Source organism: Musa acuminata, chromosome BXJ1-5 (assembly GCF_036884655.1).
Source record: "Musa acuminata AAA Group cultivar baxijiao chromosome BXJ1-5, Cavendish_Baxijiao_AAA, whole genome shotgun sequence".
NCBI lineage: Eukaryota > Viridiplantae > Streptophyta > Magnoliopsida > Zingiberales > Musaceae > Musa > Musa acuminata.
The window spans coordinates 13,359,143-13,365,494 of record NC_088331.1 but is presented as its reverse complement, the minus strand read 5'-3'; positions in this window follow the sequence as shown (position 1 = coordinate 13,365,494).

Sequence of the window (6,352 nt, the reverse complement as noted above, 5' to 3'; positions counted from 1 at the left end):
TGTTGAGATAAGTGTGCAGGATTAACTACGATGAGAATAAGACAAGCAGCAGGAGTTGCGCCGGAGTCAAGATCATGATCACGTTGGGAGTTCGAGAGTTCGACGGAAGTTCGGACGGTCGTCGGAGGTTCAGAGAGAACAGATCCGAGAAGTCCAGAAGCTTGCCAAGCGAAGCTCGTCGGAACTCGCCAAGTGGATCGTCGCAAAGTCCAGGAGTATGCCGGATGTCCGCAGAAGGATCACCGAGGGTTATCGGTTGATCGACGGAAGTTGGCCGGAAACTCGCCGGAAGAAGCGATTGACGCATCGGCGCAAAGCTGCAGAAGTTGTCTTAGAGATAATCGTAGTTAGCACGATGATTAAGCATGAAAATGGGAGGTGATCCCATTAGCTTAATCTTGGGGCAATTGGGCCCCTGAAAAGATTCAAAGTGGGTCGAATGGAGTGAACCATTCGGACCCTGATTGCACCAGGAGGTGCAACCGCCCCAGCCAGGAGGTGCAACCGCCTGGGCTGTAGGGTTGAGAGGTGCAACCGCCCCAGCCAGGAGGTGCAACCGCCTGGGCTGTGGGGTTGAGAGGTGCAACCGCCCCAGCCAGGAGGTGCAACCGCCAGGGTTGCAAGGCTGGGAGGTGCAACCGCTCCAGCCAAGAGGTTGCACCGCCAGAGCTCAAGTTCCGAGCTCTGCCAGGCGATGCATCCACCGAGCTCAGTCTTCGAGCTCTGGCAGAGTGGTGCATCAGCCTGAGCTCAGTCTCGAGCTTTGCCAGGTGATGCATTCACCAAGCTCAGTCTTCGAGCTATGGCAGAATGGTGCATCAGCTTGAGCTCAGTTTGGAGCTCTGCCAAGTGATGCAACCACCGAGCTCAGATTTCGAGCTCTGCCAGGTGATGCAACCACCAAGCTCAGTCTTCGAGCTCTGCCAGGTGATGCAACCATCGAGCTCAGTCTTCGAGCTCTGGCAGAGAAGAAGCAATCGGCAGAGCTCAGTCTTCGAGCTCTGCCAGGCGGTGCCACCTCTCCAGTCGAGAGGTGCAACCGCCTGATCCCAGAATTCTGGGATTTGATCGTTTTGAGCTCGAATTTTGAATTGGGTTGGGGCCTATAAATACCCCACCCATTCAGCACTGGAAAGACACAGACCCATACCGAAATTGTGATCTTTTCTGTGATTCTAAAGAGCTCAAAAGTGTTGTAAAAGCCTTTAAGTCTCCTCCTTCTGTTCTTCAAGTTTCCAATTGTAAAGTGAGGAGAGAAAGGTCTGTAAAGGTTGTCTCCTAAACCTGTCAAAAGGAGAGAAATTGTAAGAGGGAAGTTTGGCCTTCGCCCATTGAAGGAAGGCACCTAGTTGACGTCGGCAACCTCATCGGTGGAGGAAGCCAAAAGTGGAGTAGGTCAAGGCTGACCGAACCACTCTAAATCTCTGGTTTGCGTTTAATTTCGAGCACTTTATCATTACTGCAAACCTCCCTCATCACTACTGCTCTCTGCGCTTTCACGAACAAGTTCTAAGAGCTGTTCTTCCAAATCTGCATTCAGACGTAACTTCATACATTACAGTTTACGTTTACGTTTGATTCTGCAGAACTGTTTTCCGCCCTTTTACGAACGAGCTTCTTTGCAGTTTACGCTTACATTTTAATCCTATTAATAACTGCAATCTGTCCTCTACGATTTTACGAACGAGTTTCAACATTTAGACGTAAAACTGCATTCAGACGTAAATCGGGTTTCTTCGCTCAATCTTCAGATTTCAGTTTACGTTTACGTCTTGATTTCAACTGCATACTGCCTTCTGCGAATATACAAACGAGTTTCAAAGTTTAGACGTAAATCTGCATCTAGACGTAAAACTGCGTTTAGACGTAAATCTGCGTTTAGACGTAAAACTACGTTTAGACGTAAAACTGCGTTTAGACGTAAATCTGCGTTTAGACGTAAAACTGCGTTTAAACGTAAAACTGCGTTTAGACGTAAAACTGCGTTTAGACGTAAATCTGCGTTTAGACGTAAATCTGCATTTAGACGTAAATCTGAGTTTAGACGCAAAACTGCGCTTAGACGCAAAACTGCGCTTAGACGCAAAACTGCGCTTAAACGCAATCTGCGCTTAGACGCAAACTGCACTTAGATACAAACTGAGAATTTGCTTTTGCATCATAATAGTTTTTGAACGAACGCAGCTTTTGGTTTTTAAATTATTATAAGATTTCCGCTGCACTAATTCACCCCCCCCCTCTTAGTGCTCTTGATCCTAACAAATCTACTTTCAATTTTGCAGATCAATGAACCCATCTATCCTAGACTAGTTAGATTGTTTTACAACAACATGCAAATAGATGATGAAGAAAGGATGTCAACCTATCTCTTAGGACAACACATCTCAATCACTAATAGATTCATTTGTGATATGATAGGTATTCCCATGAAAAGCATAGGACTTTACTTTAAAGGATTATGGGATGAAAAAACCATTGAAACATCCTACGTTGAAGCCTTAGGAACAATCCTTGCCGATCCTAACATAGAATCTGTTCCTAAAAGTTGTGAACATCTACTGCCTATTAACACTAAGATACTTCATCATATCATGACTAGTATAATTCTTCCTAAACAATACCATCATGATGAAGTGAGTCAATTGGAATTAGGAATTATGTACCTAATCATGAAAGGACGTGACATTTGTCTTGGCTATCTGATCCAACAAAACATGTTAGAATTATCTACGAAAGATATGATGCTCCCATATGGTGGAATAATTACTAGAATAATGAAAGCTTACGACATTCAAATACCACTAGAAGAAGAAGTAATGAAAGTAGATAGATTCAGCATAATAAACAAAAATCTACTTCACCGACTAAGATGTCACTATAGAAACGGTAACTGGGTTAGAATGCCTAGAAGAACTGATCCCCCTCAGCCTGAACCTGAATCTGAACCAGAGCCGGAAACCCCAGTCTTTAGGAGTACCCAATCTCCTCCGATCTGTCCCTTTGAGGAAACACATCCGGTTGAGCAAACTCACACATCATCCATCGAAGATATCGGGATTCGGATGGACCGATTTGAACAAAGACAAGAACGGCTTGAACTTCGACAAGATCAAATCCTAACCGAGCTGCAGCAAATCCATCGACAATTTGACTCTTTACTTAGGCACTTTAATCTTCCACCCCATGAATGAGCTTGTATGAACATCTGCTGTTTTTGATATGACATGTTGTAAACTCCTTATGTTATTCATGAAGGACTTTGTTTTTATGGTTACCTGATATGCTGTACATATGTTACCCTGATATGGTTATCTTTGTTTGTGTAAGCATATTTGCAAACATCTCTTGTTGTTTATCTCGGATTTTACACTGAAACTAAAAAAGTTTAAAAGCCTATGCCTTGAAAAATATGAAGCAACATACCAATGTAGTTGATAAGTCAGCAGTATGACATCGATATGGTTGCTATTACTAATATGATTGCTATCATGCCCTTGTATCCTGGTCATCTAAGAAACAAAACTCGGTTGCTCTATCAACAACCGAAGCTGAATACATTGCAGCAAGTGCATGCTGTGCACAAGTTGTATGGATGAAAAACACTTTAGAAGATTACAAAGTGAATCTTAAAGATATTCCCATTAAATGTGATAACACGAGTGCAATATGCTTAACTAAAAATCCTATACAACACTCAAGAACAAAACACATTGATATTAGACATCACTTTATACGAGATCATGTCACTAATCATGATGTAACCATAGAGTTTATTGATACCAAACATCAACTAGCTGATATCTTTACAAAACCCCTATGTGAAGAACAATTTGATTACATAAGAAGAGAATTAGGAATGTTGATGTGTCCGAATACTTAAACTGGTTAAAATTATTTTTCGGATGTTATTACTATTACATGCCTTGACAACGCTTGATCAAATAACATGTTGCAAATTATGTGACACATATTTTTAACCAAATGCATGTAAGAAGTTCATTTTTCGGTTTGTATGCTAAAAATGGGATGTTCCTGTACACTCTTATGAAAACTTTTTGAAAATTGACTTTCCTCCTTCAAGCAACAAACAATAAAGAGATATTCAAAGAATTATATGTGTCATGACTTCCTTTATGTGCTTGATAATGCTATCATGCTTTTTGTTGATGACAAAGGGGGAGAAACATATGAATTGATAAACACTATGTCATAGCTGAACTGTCATAATCATGTCTATGTCATAGTTGCAAATACTTGAGTGATGCTATAAACAATGTTATAGTTATGCCATCCTTGCATCACCAAGAGATATGTGAACATGTGCTATAGTTTGCATCATGTGTTGATTTGATATTCTATATTGTGAAGAAAATGCAAACTTGCTAGAAAATCTCAAATGTGTGCATCATGTAAAAAGTCCTTCGTAGCTTTATATGATTACATGATGAATAGTTACAAACACTATCATACAAACTTGATGATGTATGTCATGTCTTGACATCATTCTTGAAGAGATACATCATGATGGGCATCATGATGGGAGCATTGATAAGTTTAACTGATCTAACTTATCAATACGTCACTTGAATTCTTAGGTCTTGAATTCAAGGTTGACTTATCTCAACTATGGCATATAGATAGGGGGAGTTAAGGACAACTCCTTTATCAATTGATTGTCATCATCAAAAAGGGGGAGATTGTTGAATCTCGGATTTTGATGATGAAGTCAATTGTCATTTGTTATCTAATCTATGTGTTGAGATAAGTGTGCAGGATTAACTACGATGAGAGTAAGACAAGCAGCAGGTGTTGCGCCGGAGTCAAGATCATGATCACGTTGGGAGTTCGAGAGTTCGACGGAAGTTCGGACGGTCGTCGGAGGTTCAGCGAGAACAGATCCGAGAAGTCCAGAAGCTTGCCAAGCGAAGCTCGTCGGAACTCGCCAAGTGGATCGTCGCAAAGTCCAGGAGTATGCCGGATGTCCGCAGAAGAATCACCGAGGGTTTATCGGATGATCGACGGAAGTTCGCCGGAAACTCGCCGGAAGAAGCGATTGACGCATCGGAGCATAGCTGCAGAAGTTGTCTTAGAGTTAATCATAGTTAGCACGATGATTAAGCTTGAAAATGGGAGGTGATCCCATTAGCTTAATCTTGGGGCAATTGGGCCCCTGAAAAGATTCAAATTGGGCCGAATGGAGCGAACCATTCGGACCCTGATTGCACCAGGCGGTGCAACCGCCTAGGCCAGGAGGTGCAACCGCCTGGGCTGCGGGACTGGGCGGTGCAACCGCCCCAGTCAAGAGGTGCAATCGCCCAGGGCTCAGTCTCCAAGCGAGACTGGGCGGTGCAACCTCCTCTGTCAAGAGGTAGCACCGCCAGAGCTCAAGTTTCGAGCTCTGCCAAGAGGTGCAACCACCGAGCTCGGTCTTCGAGCTCTGGCAGAGAGGTGCAACCTCTTTGGACAGGAGATGCATCGCCTGAGCTCGGTCTTCGAGCTCTGGCAGAGAGATGCAACCACCTCTGGCAGAGAGGTGCATCAGCCTGAGCTCAGTTTCGAGCTCTACCAGGTGATGCAACCACCGAGCTCAGACTTCGAGCTCTGCCAGGCGATGCAACCACTGAGCTCAGTCTTCGAGCTCTAGCAGAGAGGTGCATCAGCCTGAGCTCAGTTTCGAGCTCTGCCAGGTGATGCAACCACCGAGCTCAGACTTCGAGCTCTGCCAGGCGATGCAACCACTGAGCTCAGTCTTCGAGCTCTGGCAGAGAGGTGCAATCGCCTGAGCTCAGTCTTCGAGCTCTGCCAGGCGGTGCCACCTCTCCAGTCAAGAGGTGCAACCGCCTGATCCCGGAATTCCGGGATTTGATCGTTTTGAGCTCCAAATTTGAATTGGGTTGGGGCCTATAAATACCCCACCCATTCAACACTGAAAATATACAGATCCACACCGAATTCTTGATCTTTTCAGTGATTCTAAGAGCTCAAATTTGTGTAAAGTCCTAAAGTTCTCCTCCTTCTGTTCTTCAAGTCTTGAGTTGTAAAGAGAGGAGAGAAAGGATCTGTAAAGGTTGTCTCCTGAGCCTGTCAAAAGGAGAGAAACTGTAAAAGGGCAGTTAGCCTTCGCCCATTGAAGGAAGGCAGCTAGTTGACGTCGGTGACCTCGTCGGAGGAGGAAGCCAAAAGTGGAGTAGGTCAAGACTGACCGAACCACTCTAAATCTCTGGTTTGCTTTTACCTTGAGTACTTTATCATTACTGCAAACCTCCTACATTGCTACTGCCCTCTGCGCCTTTACGAACGAGTTTCTAAGCTCTGATCTTTCAGAATCTGCATTCAAACGTAAATCGTGTTT